We start from the raw sequence: 27,573 nt of genomic DNA on the forward strand, positions 1-27,573 counted from the left end.
TTTTTTTAATTTTATTATTTAATTGTGGCAACATGGATGAGCCCATTTGACCCAAAATAGTTTAATTTCTTACCATCGCATAGATGAAAACACTAATTTTTCTAGGTAGATTTTAAAAGTATAAGTTTTTATGTTGTTGAAATTATTAATTTATTATGTATGGATTTAATTAGTAGAATTTAATGATGAGAAGAAACAAAAATGCTTTAAATATATGATTCAATAAAGATGAATGCAAGCAAGTTAATACCTTAAAAGTTGTGATTTAATGAGAGAGAATTGAATGCATTGATTATCTTAAAATTACCTATTTTCAACTCATTTAATATCAATAACCAATTATCCTATTTGTCAGTTTTTATCGATCAATTTAAATATAGAGGGGTAAATTTTATCCTTAGAAAATTCCAAAAATATTCTTGAGACTATTAGTGCTTTTTAAAGTAGTATAGATTTGTCATTGTTTTATCACGGAAAGGATTCAAAGGAAAGGACTGGCACTAAATTTTGAAAAGGCAAACTTGCTTCCTCAATCTTTGGCCAATCAAACACAATAATCCTCCTCGTTACATAAATGTTATATAACAAACTACTTTAAAAAGAAAAATATCATAAGATCTGGATGCATGGATGGTTTTCTTCTTGCTCAGTTTGGAAAGAGTACAAATGAAAATATTTACAATTTAAATACATATAAAATAATACAAAATATAAGGTTTTGCACTCTACATATTTACATTGACATTAGTACTCCTTCCAAACTCAGCCTCTCCAAATACCCATCTGTGATCACAAATGTCAACAATCGTTGTTTAACACAACATGACAAATATCTATCTAGCTACTATCCAACTCAACTACTACCAGACCTATTAATTTCCTTACAAATCGTCATAACCAAATCGGCATTAAAACCTACAAGCAAGGTAGTCTGATAATCTGTCCTTTAATAAGCCATTTTCCAATTACTAAAAGCTGTGTTTCTTTTCTGCAACATCGATCTATATATAACGAATACTCATACAAAGATAAATCTATTACCAATTTTCCGGAAAATCATGGCACAGCTCGTCTCCTCAGAACGTGCTCATGTTTCGTCTGCTGCACTAGTCACTCTTTTGTCTATCGTTACTTCTCTTCATCTCCAGATGGTCCAAGCTGGTCTCGTCCCACCTGATAAGAATGAGACAGTCCCGGCTCTGCTAGTGTTTGGAGATTCGATTATGGATACAGGCAACAACAACTACATAGTCTCGTTGGCCAAGTGCAATTTCCCTCCTTACGGGAAGGACTTCGTAGGAGGGATACCCACTGGAAGGTTTAGCAATGGAAAGGTTCCCTCCGACTTCTTAGGTACTTACTCACCCCACCCTACCCCTCTGTGCGTGTAAAGAGAGAGATGCTACTAGTGTGACATGACCAATCTGTTGGAGACCCATTCAATGACAGACCCCTGTTGCTTTAAACATTGGCCAGTACCAACTTTGACTTGTTGATTTCTGCGCTTGAGTGTTAAGAGAATATCAATCTATTTAAAAACCTCACCTAACAGGTTAAGCTTTCAGCTTAAATGTTTTTTTGAGATGGTATCAGAGTCATTTTGACTAAGTAGTATAGTGTTCCATTCCCGTTGTAATTAAATAAGTTTCAGCACAAGGTATGGATGGGCCTGTGCTTATTAACATTTCAAGCTCACTGGGCTTTTGTGTTTGAGGGGTCCTGTTAGAGAATATCAACCTTCACCTAACAGTTTAAGCTTTTAGGTAGAATGTGATAGAGCGCGATCCGGCCGGTTTTAGCTGTCCGCTGCCTTGCTTCTGAACAGGGTAGCAGGGAACCTGAAATGGAGGAGATGGGAAAGCTCCGGGGGGAACCCGGTGTAGAGGCTCCGAAGCTCAAGTTAGAATCTTTCAAAAGCAAGGTAATACCAGATAGCGCAAAGTTTGCATACCTCCGTTGTCGGGGGGCAGGGGGCTCTTATAGTCACTTCGTGTACTCGTCCCGAGGCCCTTGTCAGATCGGGAATGATTACCCTTGCGATTGTCAACTCGGCCATCGTCCCTTCTGTTGAGACAGAGCCGTCACTGCCTAACCGTCTAATTGGAGATGGTGGCGTCAGTGGCGGTGGCAGGTGGCCGTTTAGAGTGCTGCTGCCAAACGTCAGATCCCAAGTCAGTCAGGCGTGGCGTCCGCGGGCACGGACTTCCCTGGTGTCAGGCATGGTACGACTTGTTTGGCTTTGGTGCCTAGAAGATGATGCGAAGTGCTGAGCGAGGCGGTCTTGAGCTCGGAGGTATCCCGAACTGTTTACAAGGTGGGTCAGTTCGGCGAAGTGTCCCGAGCTGTTACAAGGTGGGTCAGTTCGGCGAAGTGTCCCGAGCTGTTACAAGGTGGGTCAGTTCGGCGAAGTGTCCCGAGCTGTTACAAGGTGGGTCAGTTTGGCGAAGTGTATCCCGAGCTGTTACAAGGTGGGTCAGTTCGGCGAAGTGTATCCCGAGCTGTTACAAGGTGGGTCAGTTCGGCGATGTTTATCCCGAGCTGTTACAAGGTCAGTTCGGCGAAGTGTATCCCGAGAAGTTACAAGGTGGGTCAGTTCGGCGATGTTTATCCCGAGCTGTTACAAGGTGGGTCAGTTCGGCGAAGTCTATCCCGAGCTGTTACAAGGTGGGTCAGTTCGGCGAAGTTTATCCCGAGCTGTTACGAGGTGGGTCAGTTCGGCGGTGTGTCCCCTTGTCCCCGCCTAGGCTTGGCCCCTTTCTGTCGAGTTGTCGTTTCTGCCACGTGTCACATAATGAAGAGGTCGGGCCAAATCTTCCTTCATCAATTGCCCCCCACTCCTTGCGCCGAGGGTCTTGCCATGGTGCGGGGAGTTTTCGCGAGGTAGCTGGTGGATTTGTCCCGTCCTTTAAACCTTCACTGTACGAGACGCTTTTGCTAGGGTTCTTTCGGTTTCCGAGGAGGCTGGGAACGTGCTTACTCAAGAACGCTGGTGGTTGTGACCGCACGCTTTAAATTTCAAACCAACTCGCGCTGCTGGGACGTGACAGCGGGTCATTTCAAAAAGGCACGCCACTGCTGTACGTGCGCGGTCGACTGTCAGGGAGACGTGCGACGCGTCAGTTTCGAAAAGACACGTGTCGAAGCGACGTCGGTTACAAAAGGACGTGCTGACGTTTCACTTTTTTTGGAAAGACGTGAGCCAATCACGTCTCGACCTTAAGGGTTGCGCGGCCGGTAAGAACGTGGGCCGTCGGATCATCTTCGGTCTGCACGATCGATTCTTGGTTACTGTATCTATAAATAGTGGGGGACCCTGGTTGTTTGTCACTTCTACGGTTTGTCTACTGAGCTCGCGTCCAACCTTTCAGCTTGCGTCCAAGTCTTTTCCAGCTCGCGTCAAGGTTGTTTACACAGTTCACGGTTCTTTAGTTTTTTCTCAAACTTTCCGGTGAGTACTTTCTTGAATTCGTCTTTTCCCCAATGTCTAGCTTTGATAGCTCAGACGACTCTTCGAGTAGGGCTGATGTAGGTTCCACCAACCGAGCCGTGTCCCTAGACTGCCTCAGTGATCTTGAGGTGGAGTTTGAGGACTACGAACCAGTAGGTCGAGTCGCTTCGTGCAGTTTGGCGTCTACCTCCCGCTGAGGTCGGATGATAGACCGGTTTGGCCCTTCGACCATGACGCCTGAGGGGCTTCAATCCATACTTCTGTCTTATAATCTTCCCGGGGGGGTACACATATTTTATTCCTTCGGGTAGCTTTCCTTGGGAACATGGTCCCGACGAGATCGTGATTTTTCTAGAGCAGCTCGCTGCAGGGTTGCGACTTCCTTTCCATCCCCTTCTCGTCGAAGTCATAAACCACTTCAGTGTCACCGTTGGCCAGTTTCATCCGAACTCTATCCGGAACCTGGTGGGGATAATCTCCCTTTTTTGCGAGCAGAACTTTCCCTTAGACTTAGAGATATTCTCCTCTATCTTGATGCTCAAGAGACAGGCGGGTTCTCTTCCTGGGGGGAGACGGGCATATTACCTTACTCCTCGCCAGGGTTTCAAGCTTCTGCATGATCTTCCTAATAAGGTCCCGGCTTAGAAGCGGGACTACTTCGGCGTGCGAAGTGCACAAGGATGGCCCTTTCAGACCGGGTGGGGTGAGGCCGCTCCCGATTTGGGCGTAACTCTTGATAAAGAGACGGTGAAGAGTCTCCGGCAGTGGGCACGGCAAGGCTTAAAGTGCCACCACTACTTAACGGAGGCTAAGCTTTTTGCAGCCGGCCTGAGTTCGGGTAGGTTTCTGGCTATGCAGCTTTTTTTTTTTTTTTTTGATGTCAAACTCGTTTCTGTAGGTGTGATGGATGTAGAGGGAACTCGTGGGGGGCGTTTGTTCCAAGGTATGAAGATGAGGAAGCGGGGGCCAAGCGAAATCGTAACGAGCTGCCCCTGGATGAGGAGCCCCAAGCCCCAGACCATACGCCAGAGGATCTGCCCAGGGAGCCCGAAGTGACTCCACCGGTGCACGAGACTGCCGGGGCGCCTTTCGCTGAAACCACTCATACGGGCGCTCCTGCGTACTCAAGTGCTCCTGCTCACTCCGGGTCTACTCATACGCGGGCTGGGCCCTCAGGCTCGGGAGCTCAAGGGGAGTTTAGGAGCGTGTTGACGCCGAACTACGCTCTTCAGAAGAGTAGGGACGCTACTTTCCCCGAGGAGGTCGCGGTGTGGACCGATCTTCCCTTGAATCAGGTCGCTTGCCACGTCGTAACACATGCCATGGTGGTAAGTTAGATTCTATCTTCCTTTTTTATTCTGTTGCTTCTGCTGTCATTTTGCTCACTTGTTTCTTTTGGTAGGTGAATTCTTCGATTCATGCCTTGGCGGCCCAAGTGGAGAGGAGCTCGCGACAGGCGCGAGCTACTGAGGCTGCCGCTCATGCTGCTGAAGAAGCCTTCCGTGCTGCAGAGGCAAATACCCAGGCTGCTGAGGCGGCTGCTTATGCTGCTGAAAAGGCTGCTCGCGTCGCGATGGCCAGACAGGCGAGGTCTTAGCGATGCCGAGGCCATGGGGGTAGTTGTCAAGCATATGGCGGACTTGAAGTTGGATTTGCAGCATCAAGTTGAGTATCTTCAGGAGGACATTAGGGAGAGAACACATATTTTTTTCCAAGGCATTGAAGACGCCAAGAAGAAGGCAGTTGAAGACTACATTGCCTCCCCGCGTTTTGACGATTTGATGGTGGACTCTTACAGGAGGGGGTTCAAGTTGAGCTGGTGGATGATCCGGAATACATACCCCGACCTCGATGTAAGTGCCATAACCACTTCGCGTATAACTCAGGAGATGGCCAATGCTGCCGATGGTGAGCCGGACTCTGAAGGAGAGGCAGGGCCTTCGGGTGTTGTTGAGGTGCCTTCCGATGGCGAAGAAGTGGCTCCGGGTATGTAAATTTTTTTTTTTGCCAGTGTACTATTTCTTGCAATGGAGTGTCTTTTTCCCCTTGCTCATCTTCCCCGAGCTGTTTCTTTGCCGGGCTTTTAAATTTCCGTGGCCTTTTATGCCGCGAACTGTTTTTTGTCGAGCTGATAATGTGTTGAAGTTCCTCGGCTTGCCTTGTGGCACATGGCCTGATTTCGTCCACTTCGCTAGGTGGTTTATAGGTAGTATCGCCTCAAGTTCACGATGTTCCACGTTCGGGGTACTCGTTTGCCCTCCAAGGTTTCGAGTTCGTATGCTCCCCCGAGCGCTGTTTTTACTTTATAGGGCCCTTCCCAATTAGGTCCAAGCTTGCCGACGCCGGGTTCGGGCACCATAATCTTACGGAGGACCAGGTCGCCGACTCGGAAGCTTCATTGCTTTACTCTGCTATTGTAGTAGCGAGCTACCTGCTGCTGGTATGCCGCTGTTCGGATGTGCGCGAGGTCCCTTACCTCGTCCAGTAGGTCGAGGTTGGTGCGTAACTCGTCTCCGTTCGTCCGATCGTCATATGTTTCTAATCGCAACGTCGGTATTTCGATTTCCGCCGGGATCACCGCTTCAGTGCCATAGGTGAGGTTGAAGGGGGTTTCTCTCGTGGTTGCTTTTTCGGTCGTTCGGTGAGCCCATAAGACACTTGGTAGCTCTTCGGCCCACATTCCCTTAGCACGATCCAGACGTGCTTTCAGTCCGCGCAGGATGGCTCTGTTCATCACTTTCGTCTGGCCGTTTGCCTGTGGGTGCGCGACTGACGTGAAATTTTGCCGAATCCCCATGTCTTGGCACCACTCTTGGAACTTGATATCCTTGAACTGTTTGCCGTTGTTGGAGATTAGAACCCGAGGTAATCCGAACCGACATACTATGTTCTTCCAAAAGAAGTTCTGTATGTTTCGGGCCGTAACAGTTGCCAGAGGTTCGGCTTCTATCCACTTCGTAAAGTAATCTACTGCAACAACTAAGAATTTTCTTCCGCCTGTTGCTGGTGGGAATGGCCCTAGGAGGTCGATGCCCCATTGTGCAAAGGGCCACAAGCTGGCGAGGTATTTGAGGTCGGAGGCAGGTTGATGGTGGATGTTAGCGTGCTTCTGGCACTTGTCGCATTTTCTGACGAGCTCGACAGCTTCTGCCTTCATCGTTGGCCAGTAGTATCCTTGTCGAAGTGCCTTTTGGGCGAGTGCTCTGCCCCCCAAGTGTCCGCCGCACAGGCCTTCATGAGTGTCGCGGAGTACAAACTCGGCTTCGGTAGGTCGCAAGCACCGCATATAGGGGAGCGTGTACGACCGTCGGTATAACCGTTCGTCTATTATGACATATTTGGCCGCCTAGCGCTGCACCCTCTTGGCCGCATTGCGTTCTGCAGGGAGGGTTCCGTCTATCAGGAAGCTCGTGAGTGGACCGATCCAGCTCGGCTCTGCTTCTAAGATGGGAGCGACCTCCTCTGTCCCCCCGAGAATACTAGGCCGAGGTAAGTCCTCTATGTACACAGTGCTCATATTGTTGTGACTCGTGCTGGCTAACCGGGACAGGGTGTCGGCCTCAGTGTTTTCGGACCTCGGGATTTGCCTGATGATGTGTGACCGGAAGTTGAGTAGGGCTTCTTTTACTTTGGCCAAATATGCGATCATGGAGAGATCGCGTGCTTCGTATTCGCCGGTAACTTGGTTTACCATGAGCTGAGAATCATTGCAGATGACCAAGTGTTTTGCCTTAACCTTTCGCGCTAGGTCCAGCCCGGCGATCAGTGCTTTGTACTCTGCCTCGTTGTTGGATGCCGTGAACTCAAAGCGTAGTGCGTACTTTACTTTTGTGCCGCTCGGGCCGCATAAGACTATTCCAGCTCCGCTGCCCTGCCGGTTCGAGGAACCATCCACGTGAAGGATCCATGGCTCCTCATCCCAATTCGCTCTTCGCCTGATCGGGAGAGATGCCACACTGGGTGCTACTTCACGGGGTTCAAACTCTATGGGCTCAGGAGCTCCGGGTTCGCCGCAAATGGGGACCTCGGGCTCGACCTATGGAGCTTCATGGCTGAAAGTGCACTCGGCGATAAAATCTGCCAAAGCTTGGGCCTTGATAGCGGTTCTCGGTTTGTACTGGAGGTCGTACTCGCTGAGTTCGATGGCCCATTTCGTCAGTCGCCCGGAGACTTCGGGTTTGAGTAAAACTTGTCTAAGAGGTTTGTCAGTTAGGACGATGACGGTGTGAGCCTGGAAGTACGGGCGGAGTTTCCGAGCTGCTATTACTAGGGCGTATGCTAGTTTTTCTATCTCCGGGTACCTTGCCTCTGCTCCCTGCAAAATTTTACTAATATAATAGATGGGTCATTGGACCCGGTCTGTTTCCTTTATTAGTACCGAACTGACCGCCTCGTCGCTGGCCGAGAGGTACAGTTGTAAGACCTCGCCCACCTCGGGCCGGGCTAAGGTTGGCACACTAGCGAGGTAACCTTTTAGTTCGTCGAACGCGAACTGGCAGTCCTGGGTCCACTCGAACCCTTTGCCTTTGACTGCCTTGAAGAAGGGTAGGCAGCGGTCTGCTGACTTAGACAAGAAGCGGCTTAGAGCGGCTATGCGGCCGTTTAGCCTCTGAACCTCTTTTACTTTCCGAGGTGGTTTCATATCTAAAATGGCTTTTGTTTTGTCCGGGTTCGCCTCAATACCGCGTCGATTGACAATGTAGCCTAGGAACTTGCCCGAGGTGATGCCGAAGACACACTTGTTGGGATTCAACTTCATGCTAAACTGACGCAGGATTTGGAAAACAGAATCTAAGTCTTGTATTAACTCTTGTGAAAACTGAGTCTTGACGACCATGTCGTCTACATAGCACTCTATCTTCGTACCAATCAGGGGCCGAAATAGCTTATTTACAAGTCTTTGGAAAGTTGCCCCGGCATTTTTTAGTCCGAAGGGCATGACTTTGTAGCAATACAGGTCGAACTCAGTTATGAAGCTGGTTTTTTCCTCATCGGATGGGTCCATCCTAACTTGGTTGTAGCCCGATTAGGCGTCCAGGAAGCTTAGCAACTCGTTTCCCGAGGTCGTGTCCACTAGGCGGTCAATTCTGGGGAGGGGGAAGCAATCTTTCGAGCAAGCTCGGTTCAGGTCGGTATAGTCGACGCACATGCGTCACTTGCCGCTTGCCTTTTTTACCAACACCGGGTTGGCCACCCAGCTCGGGTAGTGGACTTCCCTTATGAAGTTTGCTGCGAGGAGCTTCTCAACCTCCTCGTCGACCACTCTCCAGCGTTCTAGGGCTAAGTTGCGTTTCTTCTATCTAACGGGTCTGACTACAGGGTCAGTACTAAGTTTGTGAGTTATCAGTTCGGGGCTAATGCCGGGCATGTCAGCCGCGGACCAGGCAAAAATATATAAATTCTAAAGTAAAAGACTCACCAGTTCGGCTCGTAGGGGGTCTTCGATGGAAGCTCCGATGCTTAGTGTGCGAGCTGGGTCCGTAGCTGAAGTCGGGATTGCGACTGTTTCCTCCGTGGGCGAAGCTCGCTCCTCACCTTGCTCCGTCGGCCGCTCCAGCTCGAGGTCGTCGGCCGCCTTGGTTTTTCCCTTTAGGGCGGCAACGTAGCACTTGCGGGACTCGAGCTGGTCGCCCCACGCTACCCCTATACCGAAGTCCGTAGGGAACTTCATGGCCAAATAGTAGGTGGAGACCGCCGCCCGTAGGACATGCGTGATCGGCCGCCCTATTATGGCATTGTATGGGGAGGGGGTCGCGACTACTAGGAAATCATGGTTGAGTCTGACCGCACAAGGCCATGTGCTGACTTCCACGGGGACAATTACTTTTCCGAGGGGCCTAACTTCCTCTCTGCTGAAACCTACCAGGGGAGTGTTCATGGGCTTCAGCTCGCTCCTCTTTAACTGCAGCTGGTCAAATGCCGATTTGAAGAGGATGTCCGCTGAGCTGCCCGCATCTACGAGTACGCGCCTGACCTCGAAGTCGCTGATCCTTAGCTTAATGACAAGCGCGTCATCATGGGGGTAGTGGACTCCTCGCGCGTCGTCCTCTGTGAAAAAGATTGGTTCTTCGGTCTTTGGTCTCTTTGGGAGGTTCCTTTCTTCGAGGGCTGCTTTGCGAACTGAAGTCCGGGCTGTTGCCGAGGTACACCCCGCTACCACGGATCCTCCCACTATTACATGGATGGTTCCCCGAACTGGCCTCTCTTCCGGAGGCTGCTTCTGCAACGGTTCGGCAGGTCTGTTGCTAGACTCAGGTGCATCCTTTTCGTGCTCCCCTTGCCGACCTGTTTTACTGTTATTGTTGTGCTGTACAAAGTTTCTCAAGTATCCGCGACGAATGAGTCCCTCTATCTCGTCCCGGAGGTTATTACACTGTTCGGTGCTATGACCATGGTCTCTATGGAAACTACAATACAAATTCTTGTTTCTATCGTTCGGATTTCCCTTCAGGCGAGGTGGCCACTTAACGTACGGAGCGTCTTTGATCGTCATTAAGATCTCTGTCCGCCTCGTGTTTAACGGCGTGTAGTCCGTCTGAATTGCTTGGGGGGCCCGAAAGGACTGGTTCGGCTTCGGCTCCCGGCTCGGGTTTTTTCTATTCACCGGGTTGGAGAGCTCGCCTTCTCTCTTTCTTTTCTCGTTCTCGCCTTCGATTCGTTGGTTGATTTCTTCCTCTGTCCTCATGAACTTATCCGCGAGTTTGAGGAATTCGGCCACGGTCGCGGGCTGGTTGGCTACCATGTGCCATTTGAACTCTTTGTGCATCACCCCTCTTTTGGCCGCCGCGAGCTGCACTGCGGGGTCCAACCGCGGTATTTGCAAGCATGCTTCGTTGAACCGCTTGATGTAGCCCCGAATAGATTCTCCTTCTCTTTGGACCACTCCGAAAATGCTTTCCTCTGTTCTGGGGCATCGTCGGCTGGTGACGAAGTGTGTGGTGAAGACTTGCACGAACTGGGCCCAACACTTTATCGACCCGGGGGCTAGGTTTCTGTACCAAGTGCGGGCTACCCCCTGAGGGTGGTGGTAAAGGCCACGCACATGCACGATTCACTAGCCCTGGCGAGGTGCATTTGTGAGTGAAAGGCGTCAACGTGGTCGTTGGGGTCGAAGGACCCGTCGTACTTGTCCAGAGGTGGGAGCTTGAAGTCTCTGGGTAAGGGGACCGCCAGGAGTTCCGATGCGAGGGGGGAAGGAACGGAGAGAGCCGGGGCAGCCCCTACCTCGTCCGAGCTCGTGCCTTTGCCTCTGAATTCTGACAAGGCGCGGGTGGCGGTTTGGCGACTTCGCCAGCGCCTTCGCCGTTGAGCGGGCCTTGTGCTGGCGTTGCTGGCCTCCGTGTTAGCGAGCTCGATGGGCCCGGAGTGCTGGTGGTCTGCCGCTAGGGCGCTGAATCGGTTTTCGGTGAGCGAGAGCTCGGGCTGGGAGCGCCGGGGTGCCGACCTCGCGGGCGAGGTTCCCGACCCGCCTGCGGGTTGCGAGGCGGGGATGACATTTTTCTCTCTTCGGCCTGGGGACGAGGCCTGGCTGTTGGGGTGGTTCTGGGGCCGGGAGGCCTTCGCCTGGCGGGGGCGCCCATCCTGCGGGGAGGCCTTGACCGGCCTCGGAGCGGGGTGGCGAGGTGGAAGTAGTGGTTGGTTCAGTGGCAGTTGGGGGAACTACTGTTGGTAGTGATACTGGGAGATGTTGTGCAGCACTTGGTGCTGGTGAAGCTGGTGTTGCTGGAACTGTTGCATTTGGGCTTGCATTGCCCGCATGCACTGCATCAGATCCTCCAATCGGTCTTGGCTAGCTGCCAGGGGGACGGCAGTTGGTTCAGTGAAGGTTGTCTCAATGGGGAGAGGAAAGGGGACGTTTGTGGTAGGAGGGTTTACGGGTGCCACTGCTTGTGGCGTGTTCAGGATGGGGATCCCATCCGCCGAAAGGGGGATGGTGAACTGTCCAACGCTCACTACAGGGATCTGAAATTGCTCCCCGGCGGCGTTTGTCTCCGTGCCACGTCCGGTGTTGCTGGAGGAGGCCATGAGTGTTGGGTTTTTTGAAGAAAAAAGGGGGTATCGAAGTTTGGAGGGAGGCTTTTTGAAGCGTTTTCCCACAGACAGCGCCAATTGATGGACCGCGATCCGGTCGGTCATAGCTGTCCGCTGCCTTGCTTCCGAACGGGGTAGCAGGGAACCTGAAACGGAGGAGATGGGAAAGCTCCGGGGGGAACCCGGTGTAGAAGCTCCGAAGCTCAAGTTAGAATCTTTCAAAAGCAAGGTAATACCAGATAGCGCAAAGTTTGCATACCTCCATTGTCGGGGGGCAAGGGGCTCTTATAGTCACTTCGTGTACTCGTCCCGAGGCCCTTGTCAGATCGGGTATGATTACCCTTGCGCTTGTCAACTCGGCCATCGTCCCTTCTGTTGAGACAAAACCGTCACTGCCTAACCGTCTAACTGGAGATGGCGGCGTCAGTGACGGTGGCAGGTGGCCGTTTAGAGTGCTGCTGCCAAACGTCAGATCCCAAGTCAGTCAGGCGTGGCGTCCTCGGGCACGGACTTCCCTGGTGTCAGGCATGGTACGACTTGTTTGGCTTTGGTGCCTAGAAGATGGTGCGAAGTGCTGAGCGAGGCGGTCTTGAGCTCGGAGGTATCCTGAACTGTTTACAAGGTGGGTCAGTTCGGTGAAGTGTCCCGAGCTGTTACAAGGTGGGTCAGTTCGGTGAAGTGTCCCGAGCTGTTACAAGGTGGGTCAGTTCGGCGAAGTGTCCCGAGCTGTTACAAGGTGGGTCAGTTCGGCGAAGTGTCCCGAGCTGTTACAAGGTGGGTCAGTTCGGCGAAGTGTATCCCGAGCTGTTACAATGTGGGTCAGTTCGGCGAAGTGTATCCTGAGCTGTTACAAGGTGGGTCAATTCGGCAATATCCCGAGTTGTTACAAGGTCAGTTCGGCGAAGTGTATCCCGAGCTGTTACAAGGTGGGTCAGTTCGGCGATGTTTATCCCGAGCTGTTACAAGGTGGGTCAGTTCGGCGAAGTCTATCCCGAGCTGTTACAAGGTGGGTCAGTTCGGCGGTGTGTCCCCTTGTCCCCGCCTAGGCTTGGCCCCTTTCTGCCGAGCTGTCGTTTCTACCACGTGTCACATAATGAAGAGGTCGGGCCAAATCTTCCTTCATCAGAATGGCTCTTTGATATTGAGCCTCATTGAGTTTAGTTAATTTTTTTTTTCAAGCTGAAGGATTTGGAGTGAAGGAGTTTTTGCCACCTTATCTCGACCCCGACTTACAAACTCAAGATCTTATTACCGGCGTAAACTTTGCTTCGGGTGGTGCTGGATATGATCCTCTCACATCTCAAATAGAGGTACAAATCAATTAATCCTCTCTTGTTTTTGTGTTTTTCCTCGTCATTTACTTATATTTTAAATGTTATTCTGTCAAATTTACGCCTCTCTCTCACACACATGCACACACAGACGGCCATATCATTATCGAAACAGTTGAAATTGTTCAAAGAATATATTGGGAAATTAAAGGAAGCAGTTTGAGAGGAGAGAACAGCAACCATACTGTCCGAGAGCATATACATTATGTGTAGGGAGCAACGACGTTACCATTAACTACTTTTTTGCACCATTCCGGAAACCAAATTATGATGTCTCTGCCTTCACCGATCTCTTGCTTCAATTTGCTTCTACTTTCCTACAGGTATTTTTAGCTAATTTCTATTCTTCTTCTTTTTCTTTTTTATTATTATTATTTTTTTATTTTTGTGAAAAAAAATGATCAAGAACACAAATATTTCCTTGAAAATAAATAAATGATAAAAATATGTATTTCACAGGAACTGTATGGCCTTGGGGCAAGAAGAATTGGTGTATTCAATATTCCACCCATTGGATGTGTTCCATCTCAGAGAACCCTTGCTGGAGGAATACATAGAGACTGCGTAGGCAATTTGAACCAAGCAGCTGATATGTTCAACGCTATGCTATCTTCTGAATTAAATTCTCTCACTAACAAGCTATCACATTCAACCCTTGTGTATATTGATGTCTACTCTTCTTTACTTGACATCATTCAAAGGCCTCAAGATTATGGTAATTATCAAATTATCAACTCACATAGTGATATCTAGGGGTGTCAATCGGACTGGATCCGGTATAATGAGTCCAATGGATCAGGTCCAATCCAATTAGATGAATACTCTGGATCATTTAATTTTAGACCTGTCCAATTCATTATCTAGACCACCCTACCTGATCAAATTGATTTTAATTTAGATTGTTTCCAATTCAAAGCAAGTCCATTGATACCTATATTCTTTATCTTCTATCATTAATGGATCGGATATTGATTCAATTATACCCAATTCAATATAAATTCATCCAGGATGGACCAGGTCCAATCCAGTCCAAGAAATACTTTGGACGATTAAGTTTGGATAAATCCAATTCAATATGTCTTATTGGTCAGTCCAATCCGTCTAAGATTTTGATTCAAACGGAGTCCAATCCAAAACTGGTCTATTGCCACCCCTATTTATATCATGCACAGTCATGCATTAATATTAAGTTTGTTTGCAGGATACTTTGTATGACCTAATGAGATCATACAAATTGCCCGATTAAAACTGTTTAGCGTGTTCCATTTGGATTTTCTATAGGGTTGTTCATAAGAAGGCCCAACCTGACCAAACCAACCAACCCGAACCGACCCAACCTGAGTCGGCCGGGTTTTCATCAACACCGGTCGGTTTTGGGTTGGGCAAAATCATAAACCGATATATTGGGTCAGTTTCGGTTTTCTTATGTGAAAACCGAAACTGACCCGAACCAAACCGAACCAATTAGTTTTCTAGTTCGGTAGTTCCTAGTTTCCTACTTAACTAGTCTTTTACTAGAACTAGAACAGCCCTATCTTCTAGTTCCTACTTAACTAAATTGTATCTATCATAATTTTTATAGTCTTTTACACCAAATAAGCAACCCATTAGGCAATTACAATTAGAATTAGGTGTCCTTCTAGTTCTAGGCTTCTCTATCATTTTTGTACAGGAACAAAACCGAAACCGACCTAAATCAATCCAACCCGACTCAAACCGACCAGGTCAGTTTTGCCTATCAGTGGGTCGGTTTCGATTTTCACCTCATATAACCCGACCAGATCGGATTGGTTGGAAAAACCCCCGTAAACTAACCCAACCCAACCCGTAAACAAGCCTACTTTTCTATATCACATGCCATTCTTTATTCGCTTTGGCTTCTGCCTTTTCTGGTGTTTATAACAATAAAGTAGGGATCGCATTTTTAAACTTTAAGATTCCCTTTTAAATGCCACAGATGCCCTCAAACTCATATTTTTATATGACAATTAACCCTTTAAAAATTTTAAAATATCTAAATTAACCCTCCAATTATTTGTTAATTTGTCCCAAATACTTCAAAGATTTGTCCATTATATTCTACTATTATATTATATAATACAATATAGTTCTAGTTAGGTTTCAAAGGAAATAAAAATATAATTTGCATGTAAGCAAGGTAACTGGGGTGGGTGGGGCAAATATGTGGGTCCCTGTTCCCCATGGAGACGGGGATGGGGTTGGGATTTCTTAGCCCCGGTGGGGTTCAAGAGGGGCATTTGAGTTTAGGGTCTGGGACAGGGCATGCAAAACCCAACCCCACCCCGCTCCGTTGCCATTCTTAATAAAATCCTCAAACACGAATGCATAATATATTTTCATTACCGAATTCTTGAGATTTATTTTTATGTACTGCACTCAAGACCAATTTAGATAATTTCCTAAAAACAGGACCAATTTGGATCCAAAATCTTCAAAGTGCACTGCATGTTTTTGAGAAGTTAACATTGTTTCTAGAATTTGGCACCCCAAGACTTTCGAAATCAAATATTATTTGTATATATTCCCACTTTGATGTTGTTTCTGTTTTACAGGGTTTGAAGAGGTAACCAGAGGATGTTGTGGAACGGGGAAGATAGAAACAACGATACTGTGCAATGTTTTGAACCCTTTTACATGTAAAGATGCCTCCAAGTACTTGTTTTGGGATAGTTTCCATCCCACCGAGGCAGGCTACAAGGCCCTCTTCACTATCTTCATGAAGAACTATTTTAGAAAGTTTTTTCAAAGCTGATGGTCTAAACTTTTTATATATATATATTCCTCTCTTCATTAAAATCAGACAAGCTTACTTATTAATTAGTTGTTGCAAATATTAATTGCATTTGTGACAGAGTCCAAATTGGTTTAATAATAAAATGCACCATCTACATGTCCAGCTTAATTAAGAAGAAGCTGTACTATTTAAGTTTTGCCCTCTTACTATTTGTAAAAGATATTTATCTACAAAGTTTTACTAGTGTATTCATGTATGGCTAACATGATTCTAATTAGCACTTGTTCTATTTATTTATTTTAAGCCATTTGATATAGTTATTTATTCAAAATGGTACCTTCATTAAATTTTCAAATCACACTCCTCAATTAAGAAACCAAAGTCCTAGTTGGAAGTATTTTTTAGTGGGGATTGAGTAAATAACTCTTATTCAAAGCTTCTCAAGTATGTTCTAATTATATCTTCTGGTTTCTAAAACATATGGGCTTCACATCATGTTTGGATAAGATTTACCTATGAAAATCTCACTAAGATTTGTACATATTGCGGTTTAGTTGGACATGCATAGAAGAAATGCAGGCAACTAGGTCCAAATGTAGACTTTGAGTTAGTCCTCAAAGAAATGGAGACGAGGAAAATAGACACTCCAAGTGATTGGATGGGAGTGGAATTCAAATAAAAAACTCCCCTTAAGTATCCGAAGTATAGAAAGCACATCGAATCCTGCAAGCAACTACGGATTATTAGGAAGGACGAAAGCTTGGATGAAGATTCAGAGGATGATAGTTTGCAAGAGAAGAGACAACGTACGGGGGAAGAAACCTTGCAAATCGGCAAGTCACCTCTCTAATCGAAGCTAACTCAAAGCAAGGAGAAGGATCAATCTATTGGTGATGTTGGTGAGTTGTCTTCGAAGAGGAAGCAACCCAAGTTAGGCAATAATGCTACTCAGAAGAAAATGAAACTACAAGCTCAAAACCCGAGTGCACTTGCTTGGCATGTCTTGTCAGATCCTTCTTTAGAAGAAAATCTTCAAATATACACTACAAACTTGAGTGGCCTTGGTTTGATTAACCTGGCAACATGATTGAATAGGCAAGGATGACCCTTTAAGTGTGAAGTCTCTTTAAAACACTATTTGAAGAATAAAAGACTATTAGCTAATTCGAAAGTGGAGCACAACAAATAGAAGCAAGACCCAAAAGAAGGAAATGTAAATGGTGAGGGCTCATGTGTCGAGGGTGGCTTTATCAAAAAATGGATTTCCTTGTTGAAAGAGTCATGTGAAGTAGTGTTTGAACCACCCTCAGCCCTCATTCCTATGGCCCAAGGAAATGATGAGTTGGGCCTAAAATCGTTGGATCCCTATGCTTGGAAGACTTAGAATGGTGGAAGACACTTCTAACTCAACAATACGTGGATTGACAGTTAGTCTGGCTCTCAAAGGGTGAAAGAATGATTGGATAGAGTGCTAGCCAGCAACCAATGGCTGAAGCTCTTCCTAGAGTCTAAGCTGAACAACCTTCCACCTACAAGGGAGTCTAAATTCTTCTTATACTCTTCCTAGAGTCTAAAACTCCAAATCTCAATCCTAGAGTGGTAGATTTGAAAAAAATTGAAAGAAACAAGTGTGAATCGTTAATTTTTTTTTAGATTTTTCAAAATTTGAAAAAATATGGCAAAAATAGGTAGTTTTTTTTTTTAATTTTTTATAATATCTTGTTATTTCTGTTTTTTTTCTTAAGTTCAAAATCACTTTTTTTTTTGTGTTATAATTAGATTTATGGAAATTTCATGAAGATATTTGTGGAAGATAAAAATAAACAAAAATTTTGAAAATGTAATTTTTTTCTTTGCCTATAAAGACTAAATATGTTTTAGATCTATGGATTATCTATCATATCCATAGAGCATTTAAAATTTATTCTTTAATATTTTTTTTGATTTTTTATATTTTTAGAATTAAAAAATAAAAAATAATTAATTATATTTTATCATTTGATCACAACAATTGAATATATTATAATTCTATGGATGATCTATCGTATCCACAGACCAATTGAAGTTTCTTCTTTAATAATCAATTTTTTTTAATTTTTATATTTTTAGAATTAAAAAATAAATAATTAATTATATTTTATCATTTGATCACAATGATTGAATATATTTTAACTTAAAAGTTGTGCCAATGCATGTTTTATGGTTGGATAGGAGAGTTGGGTTTTCCCATTCCATAAAACATTAAAACTTATGAATTATAATTTATAAATTATAGTTAAGCATGGGACATTTAATGAAATTATAATTAACTATAATATGTTTCATCATAAAACCATTAAAATATATTAATTTAATGTATATACACCTCATTGAGGTCTTATATTTAGTGCTACTGATGCATTTTTATGATTTATTAAAGTGTTTATAGTATTTCCAAGCGTATCTTAGTTTGTCTCCGATATGCATGCGTATCCACCAAGGTGTATCTTGATACATCTCTTAAAATTGCCTTTCTGATGCACTTGGCATTTCTGATACTTTGAACCTTGTGTATAACTTAATATTTAGTGTGAGGGAGAGTCATGTAGTCTTAAATTTAGTCTCATGGATACAACAAAATGCATATCTCATACACAAAAATAATAGGATGACCATGGACTTTAATTCAATTCAGATGGAGCTGTAAAGATGAATCTAAGTCTGGGATAGTAATTAATAAAATGCATATCTCATACACAAAAATAATCTGTCTGCTCAATTTCTTGGATCTTGAACAGTGGAGCATCAAACCACATGACCTCCAATAAGGTCAACAACTTATAATTCATCTACCTAATGGTTCCACTTTGACAGCTACTCATAAAGGATATGTGATCTTGAAACCTGGATTAACCATCATGGACATCCTTTATGTTCCTCATTTTAGACATAATCTTTTGTTGATCAGTAAGCTAGTATCTCAATTGATGTGCATTGTATTTTTCTGTTCTGAAAGTTGTGTGATAGAAGACCCAATCTCTTACACTGTGATTAGTAAAGGAAAATTGCACAATGACATATACTGCTTGTAGCTACCTCACCACGTCTTTTGTTGTCTTGTCTTCTTGCACTGATAATGGAGGATACTGGTTATGGCACAATCGCCTCGGTAAAGCCTTTACTAAACACTTATCAGCTTGTCTTGATGGACATTTCTCGTGTCAAATAAGGGATGCTCATGATGCATGTGAACGAGTAGAGCATTCACGTGTCCCATTTCCAATAAGCTCTGCACGGGCCTCAACACATTTTGATCTCATACATTGTGATATATGGGGAGCATATCGTGTTCCTTCAAGCTTTGGTGCCGGTTTCTTTCTCACCATTGTAGATGATTTCAGCCGTTGCACCTGGATTTATCTCTTGAAGCATAAATTAGAAACTTATCATTTACTTGTGTCATTTTACAACATGGTTCATGTCCAATTTGATTGAAGAATCAAGGCTTTCTGGTTAGACAATGGAAATGAATTTATGTCTAGCCCATTACAACAATTTTCTCTCCCAATGGAATCATTCAACAACACTCTTGTGTTGATTCCCCCCAACAAAATGGAATTGTTGAAAGGAAGCGCCATCCCCTTCTAGAGGTTGCTCAAGCACTTTGATTTCATGCTTCCTTACCTGTTTTGTTTTGGGGAGAGTGTGTGCTAACTGCTACATATATACTCAATTACCTTTCATCCAAACCCTTGAATGGCAAAACCCCTTTTGAGCTAATATTTGGTAGACCACCTACATATGACCATCTTCTTACATTTGGGTGTTTGTGTTATGCCCAAGAATGTCCCATTTCTAGTAACATGCCCATATGGCCAGAAGGGGTACCGAGTATAGAACTTGACTACAGGACATCTATTTACTTCATGGGATGCCACCTTTTATGAGAAGATATTTCCTTATAATTCCCAAACAGCAAGCCAAGAACCTAGACTTGGTTCTTATATTGTAGTTCCTTTTCCTCAACATGACTATGGCCTTGATCCTTTTGTTCATGACAATAACGGGCCTAACTTCATTTCTACTCCCCATAGGGATAATGGACTCAACCATGGGCCAGCTCAAGGTGAGCCTGATCAGCCTGTTGAACATGGGCCTATCATTAATGAGATTGACACAATTAAGTCTAGGCTATCTGCAACATCAAATCCATTAAATCACCAATCCACTTCTCCGCCTAGACCTCAATGGATTCAACGCCCACCAGTTCATTTCTATGACTACATCTGCCATGGACCTACTTCCCTCCTCATCTCTAGGCCTGCAAGCCCATTTGTAACCTACCTCATATAGCCAGGCTTATCATGACTCAAATTGGTGTCATGCCATGCAAGAAGAAATTGTTGCTTTGGAACAAAACAACACATAGTCTATTGTTGACCTCCCACTTGGCAAGCACCCAATTGGTTGTAGATGGGTGTACAAAATCAAGTATAATGTTGATGGCACAATCGAACGATATAAGGCGTGCCTTGTAGCCAGAGGCTACATGCAAATTGAAGGCTATGATTATGATGATACTTATGCACCCATGGCCAAATTTGTCACTCCTCAGTGCATACTGTCTATAATTGTTGTATGAGGATGGGAACTACACCGACTTGATGTCAACAATGCATTTCTACATGGTGACTTATTTGAAGAAGTTTATATAGCTATTCCTCTGAGATTTCCCAAGCAAGAGATGAACAAAGCCTGCAAGCTATAAAAGTCATTATATAGCCTAAAGTAGGTTTCTCATTGCTGGTTTGAAAAGTTTGCATCTGCCTTAAAGGGATTGGATTTGTATAGTTTATTGCTGATTACTCTCTTTTTGCATCAAATCAGGGAGACTCCTTTGTGGCCATTCTTGTCTATGTTGATGACTTGGACTAGAGATCACAAGGACTTCTTCTGGAATGTGTCAATCAACACAAGTATGCTACTGATATCATAGTGAAACAGGCATGACTAAATGCAAACTAGTCTCCCACCCTATGGAACAATAACGTCACTTCATTGATAACTCAAGTCCACCACTTGCTGATGCCACTCAATATAGAAGACTTGTTTACTTGACTATCACTTGGCTTGAATTAAGCTACCTTGTTCATGTTCTCACTCAACAACTTAGTGCTCCATGTGAAGAGCACATGCAAGCTGGCAAATATGTCATTCATACATAAAGGGAGCCCCTCGTCATGGAATATTTTTCCTGTTCAAAATGATCTTACATTAAGGGCATATTGTGATTCAGATTGGGCCTCTTGCCTCAGCACAAGAAGACCAACAACTGACTATGTCACTATGCTGGGTCACTCACTCATTTCGTGAAAAATAAAGAAACAAGTTACTGTTGCTCAGTTTTCCGCAAAGGCAGAATACTGCACCATGGCCCTTACCACCAGTGAAGTCTTATGGTTACAGCATATTTTTCATGACCTTGGTCTACTTTGCTCTCAGCCAATTCAGCTATTCTGTGAAAACCAAGTAGCAATTTACATTGCCACCAACCAGGTATTTCATGAACGCACCAAACACATCGAGATAACTGTCATTTTATTCAAAAGCATGTTCAATCCAAAACTATAGCATTTTGTCATGTTCCACCATATCACAACCTGCTGATCTGTAGATTAAAGCCCTTGGGGCTGACCAGTTCCGTTTTCTTCTTGGCAAGTTGGGCATTACCCATGCTCCAACTTAAAGGGGGTGTTAGCCGATACCAGTCCATTATAACTAATCTTGCCACGCGGAAGGTAGGTTGACAACTGGTGTGTCACTGAGATTGTAAAACTATATATGCATGTATACTCAATCGTTTCATATTACAGAGAGAATTTATTAATTTTCTGGATTCTGCTCACCATTTGTCAAATTATATGAAAGTTGTAATTCAAGCTCCATGTTCCTATTCTTATTCAGATTATCAATTTCTTTTTCCAGATCAATCACTTTCGAATGCTAGCACTGGAGATCATCAAGGTCGAGTTTAAACATTTCTTTGATGTGTTCAACTGCCTATTTTGTTCTTATCTGTTTCTCTCTCTCTCTCTCTTTCTCTCTCATAGAATGATTCCCTGAAACTTGTTCGATCGTAATCTAGATCCAAACTTCTATGCAAAATTTGCACCCAACTTCGTCAACTATGAATTAATTGGGGGGTGGAAGCCATAACCACGTTGTTAACTCATTGAAGAGATTTTTGAATGAAATCATAAATACTAAATCACACATTGCCATTTGTTGTCTGCAAAGTCAATCACACATTCCTTGGCTTTTGCTGATAAATGATAAATGGGAATTTCTTTTGCCCATTAATTAGCAAAACTTACCCAGTTACGGGTATTTTCTAAACGACCCTTTTTCTTTTCGGGCTAGCAAAACTGGTAATCACCAAAGCTTTTTTTTTTTTTTTTTTTTTTTGTTTAAAAATTTCCTTTGTTTTTAATGCTTTCCACCACCATCATAGAAAAATGAAATGGACACAAAATCATATGAAAATTTTCCTTTTTGAATTTTTTGGAACACAATGCAAAGTGACATGTTGGGGATACATGGGGAGAATGTCGAAATTTTCTCTAATTTCCTCTTTCTTTTTTGTTTTTTTTTTTTGACTAAAACACCACTAAAGCTTAATTTGAAAAGAATATAGTATAAATATGTATAATATAAATACATACAAAATACAAGATTTTACACTCTACATATTTAATTTGCATTTGTACTCCTTCCAAACTAAGCCTAAGGCTGATAAATTTTGAAAAAAAAAAAACTGTTTCGTGTTCATCAGTGCTTAAATTTTGAAAAAGAAAATTAATTCACTACCTCAATTTTCAGGTCAATAATAAATCACCCAAAGTCTTCCTTGTCAATTTTTCGCCCATGCCATGAGATCTGGGTAGACGGTTTTGCTTCTACAAATACGTACCCATCTGTCACAGTCTCACAAATGTCGAGCTGAGCAGTACCGTCGTTTCCTTTAGGCCCCGTTTGGGAGGCCTTTTGCATTTCCTACACATGCAGAAGCTGATTAGGTTATGTTACAGTTACAGTTGTTAAAACGGCATTCAGAAGTTGATTTGGCTTTCCAGATTTTCAACAAACATAACTTATTGGTTTTCGTATGGACCTCTCCCAAACAGGCGCAGAGAAACCAGAAGGAAAATCTGCAATCCAACTCAAACTTCTACCAGACGTATTCATTTCCTTACAAATGGTCAAAATCGCCATTAACGTATTAACAAGGTAATCCAATAACCTTCCTTTTAATATCTCATATCCCAACTACTAAAAACTCTCTTTCCTTTCTGAAAATATCTATATATATATATATATATATATATACTTGTACAAAGACAAAATCAATCCACAATTTTTGCAGAAAATCATGGCGCAGATGACCTCCCCGGAATTTGGTCTTGTTTCGTCTGCTACAGTAATCATTGTTTTGTCTATGGTTACTTACTCTCTAAGTCTCCATATCGTCCAACTCCAACCCAAGAATGAGAAAGTCCCGGCTCTGCTAGTGTTTGGAGATTCGATTATGGATACAGGCAACAACAACTACATAGTCTCGTTGGCCAAGTGCAATTTCTCTCCTTACGGGAGGGACTTCGTAGGAGGGATACCCACTGGAAGGTTTAGCAATGGAAAGGTTCCCTCCGACTTCTTAGGTACTTACTCACCCCACCCCACCCCTCTGTGTGCGTTGTGTGCGTGTAGAGAGAGAGATGCTATTAGTGTGACATGACCAATCCGTTGGAGACCCATTCAATGACGGACCCTGTTGTCTTAAACATTGGCGGTACCAACCTTGACTTATTGATTTCTGGGCTTGAATGTTAAGAAAATATCAATCCATTCAAGGATCTTAAGTAACAGTTTAAGTTTTTAGGTTAAATGGTTTTCTGAGATGGTATCAAAGTCATTTGACTAAGTGGTACAGTGTTCTATCCCCGTGATAATTAAATAAGTTTCAGCACAAGGTATGGATGGGCCTATGTTTATTAATGCTTCAAGTTCGGTGGAGTTTTGTATTTGAGGGAACCCGCTAGAGAATATCAATCTTCACCTAACAATTTAAACTTTTAGGTTGAATGGTTCTTTGAGATTGAGCCTCATTGAGTTTATTTAATTTTTTTTTCAGCTGAAGGATTTGGAATGAAGGAGCTTTTGCCACCTTATCTCGACCCCGACTTACAAACTCAAGATCTTATTACCGGCGTAAACTTTGCTTCGGGTGGTGCTGGATATGATCCTCTCACATCTCAAATAGAGGTACAAATCAATTAATCCTCTCTTGTTTTTGTGTTTTTTTTCGTCATCTACTGATATTTTCAAAGTTATTCTGTCAAATTTACGCCTCTCTCTCTTTCTCTCTCTCACACACATACACACAGACGGCCATATCATTATCGAAACAGTTGAAATTGTTCAAGGAATATATTGGGAAATTAAAGAAAGCAGTGGGAGAGGAGAGAACAGCAACCATACTGTCCGAGAGCATATACATTATGTGTGTAGGGAGCAACGACGTTACCATTAACTACCTTTTTGCACCATTCCGGAGACCAAATTATGATGTCTCTGCCCTCACCGATCTCTTGCTTCAATTTGCTTCTACTTTCCTACAGGTATTTCTAGCTAATTTCTATTTTTCTTCTTCTTCTTTTATTTTTGTGAAAAAAAAATGATCAAGAACACAAATATTTCCTTGAAAATAAATAAATGATAAAAATATGTATTTCACAGGAACTGTATGGCCTTGGGGCAAGAAGAATTGGTGTATTCAACATTCCACCCATTGGATGTGTTCCATCTCAGAGAACCCTTGCTGGAGGAATACACAGAGACTGCGTAGACAGTTTGAACCAAGCAGCTGAGATGTTCAACGCCAAGCTATCTTCTGAATTAAATTCTCTCACTAACAAGCTATCACATTCAACCTTTGTGTATATTGATGTCTACTATTCTTTACTTGACATCATTCAAAGGCCTCAAGATTATGGTAATTATCAAGGGTTAAGTAATCTGCAACCCAATGCAGAATTCTGAATGACAGCCCCTCATAGTCTATTAGTAGCCCCCTATAAACAGCATCCTGCCCGTAAATTTGGCATCAATTCACGGTCAGGATGCATCCCCCCGTAGGGTGGGGCTACAAAATTCTGACCTAGACTGATCTGTCATTCTCCCAATTATCAATCTCATATATGGATTTCGAATTTCATCCTCACAAAATCTTCACTTACTATCTTCACAGCCCCTTACAACTATGCATTGGGAATATCTTCCCTTGAATAAAAATGCACAAGTATAGAGATATTTCCATCGCACAACTGCGAAAGACTGTGAGAATAATGTGAGGATGGTTTTGTGAGTATGAAATCATGCATAGTCATTATTGATATTTTGATCATGAAAAACTTAAAATCATGGTCATCATCGTCATCATCATCTTCTTCCTGATCTTTTGTATGAATCTAATGATGTATTAATCATATAGACTTAACCTTTAGCATTTTCTTGCACTAAGGTCATGTCGGGAGTGCTTCTCCGATGGGATTTTTGTGCTTTTTGCATTTATGGAGCCAAATTAATGCTGGATTGAAACTGTTTGGCACATCCAATTTAGTTTCTCCATATGGAAAGTCATCCTTTATTTGGCTTCTCCCCCATTTAAAGCAATAGAGTGGGCACCACAATTTAAAACTTTAAGATTCCCTTTTAAATGCTAGAAATGCCCTCAAACTCATATTTAATATGACAATTGACCCTTTGAAAAAATTAAAATATCTAAATTAACCTTCTGATTATTTGTTAATTAGTACTTTAAAATAAATAAATTGTGTCAATTATTACCAAGATTCTTCCACTGTTTTACCATGTAATTATCCATTTAAGCTATAAACATTAAGATTTTAACATAAAAAAGGAGATAAGTCCTTGAAACAAGGAATGCCAAATGCAGCCTAAGATCTCTTCAAACTCGGATTCACAATATATTCTCATTCCTGATACTCAGATTCACAATATATTCTCATTCCTGATATTTGTTCTCATGTACTATACTGATCAAGATCAATTTAGATCCAAAATCTTCACAATATTTCATACACTGCATGCATGGCATGCATGTTTTCCCTACGTTAACACCCTTTTAATTAGAATTTGGCAACCCATGACCTTTAATATCAAATATATATATATATATATATATATATATATATATATATATATATATATATATATAAACTGGTTTATAGGGGTCGGTTTAAGTCCCAGTTATCCTCTAAACCATAACCTGACCCAATACACCCCCTGTGGGGACATTATCGGGAAGGCCCCGATACAATACATATTGGCCAATACGGGACGAAATTTGGAACCTTGACTTTGACATTGGTTTTGTTTTACAGGGTTTGAAGAGATAAGCAAAGGATGTTGTGGTACAGGGAAGGCAGAAGCAACGATACTGTGCAATGATTTATCCCCTTTTACATGTAAAAATGCCTCGAAGTACTTATTTTGGGATAGTTTCCATCCCACCGAGGCAGGCTACAAGGCCCTCTTCACTATCTTCATGAACAACTATTTCAGAAAGTTCTTTCAAAGCTGATGGTCTGAACTTTATTTTCCCCACCATCCTCCACTTCTTAAGACTGTGTTTGAAAACAATGCAAATAAGTGTGAATGCAAATATGTGGAGTGTAAAATAGTTCATATAAATTATAAAGTTGGGTTAGTTTTGCACTGACAAATTTACTTTCTCACTAAACAGTTTTTTAACAATAATGGATGCAAACACGAATTCCAATAAAGCATATGACTTTTTTTTTATCAAAAAGCCTGCTTGAATGCAAATTTACTTCTTTTTATTGATGTACTTTTACATCATATTATCAATGTAAATATGCATTAGAAAATGTGTTTTCTTGTCAATGCATAAATGTAATGTTGCCAAGCAAAAGTGAACTAGAGTGCAAATTTACCCTGAACTGGGATTTACACTCCATTTGCATCATTTCCAAACGCAGCCTAATTAGTTGTTGTTGTAAATATTATATTTGCATTGGTGATAGAGAATCTTATGTCATATGCATTGTAATTAAGCTGGTTTAATAGTATAATCCACCACCTACATGGCCAGCTTAACTAGGAAACTGTATCATTTAAGTTTTACCCTCTTGTGATTTTTAAAAGAGATTCATCTCCAAAGTTTTAGTAAGGCCTCAAATCAAGGTTCAAAGTGTATATCGGCCTGCCTCAAATCAAGGTTCAAAGTGTATATCGGCCTGTGTCAGTTTTTTCTTTTTTTTATGTTTTACTTTTTTTTTTCAAAACCAGTTCAGAGGGGTCAGTTAAGTCCCGCTTACCCTTTGAACCATGTCCTAATCCATGCTCTCTGGAGAAATAATTTTAGAGAATCCTAACAAACGCTTTATAACAAAAATTGCATAGACTAATAGGTCTAAAATCTGCAAAAGAATCTTATGCTTTTTTTTTTTCTCTGAAACTAATACCACAAAAATAGAAGTATAATACGTTGACAGTTTTTTTTAATAAATAAAATATCTCCATCCGCTTAATCCCTAGTAATGTAAATTATATAATACCGAAAAAAGGGTCATAAAATGTATCCATTTCAAGGTTTTTAAAACCTGACTGGACAACGAACTGTTTAGGAGTCTGGTTCCCAGGTCGAATGGTCCAATCGTTCGAACTGAATGAACGACCAATTCTGACAAAAAATTAAAAAATTAAAACAAATAAAAACTGTAAAAAATCATTGTCCGAATTGACAGTTCGAATGGTTTGACCACTCGGATTAGCGGTTTACTGATCAAATCAACGGTTTTTAGCCAAAAAACAAATTTAAGATAAAACAAAACCAATCAAATGACCGATTCCAATTTTTTCTAGTCCAACCATCTGGTCTGGTCTGATTTTGAAACGTTGATTCATTTGTCCTAGTTACAACTGTAAAT

General features: G+C 43.0%; 1 pseudogene across 1 annotated transcript; it reads left to right on the top strand.

The window, feature by feature from the left end:
• Positions 1-1,058: 1,058 nt before the first annotated feature.
• LOC148849305 (uncharacterized) lies at positions 1,059-26,346 on the top strand (annotated as a pseudogene). The gene is made up of 10 exons (XR_016101090.1): positions 1,059-1,353; positions 12,659-12,789; positions 12,902-13,142; positions 13,270-13,525; positions 15,384-15,517; positions 22,968-23,259; positions 23,733-23,863; positions 23,986-24,219; positions 24,338-24,593; positions 26,005-26,346. The product of XR_016101090.1 is annotated as an uncharacterized LOC148849305 (transcript).
• The last annotated feature ends 1,227 nt before the right edge of the window (positions 26,347-27,573 follow it).

Source organism: Nelumbo lutea, chromosome 6 (assembly GCF_056320005.1).
Source record: "Nelumbo lutea isolate HS-2025 chromosome 6, American lotus-T2T, whole genome shotgun sequence".
Taxonomy (NCBI): domain Eukaryota; kingdom Viridiplantae; phylum Streptophyta; class Magnoliopsida; order Proteales; family Nelumbonaceae; genus Nelumbo; species Nelumbo lutea.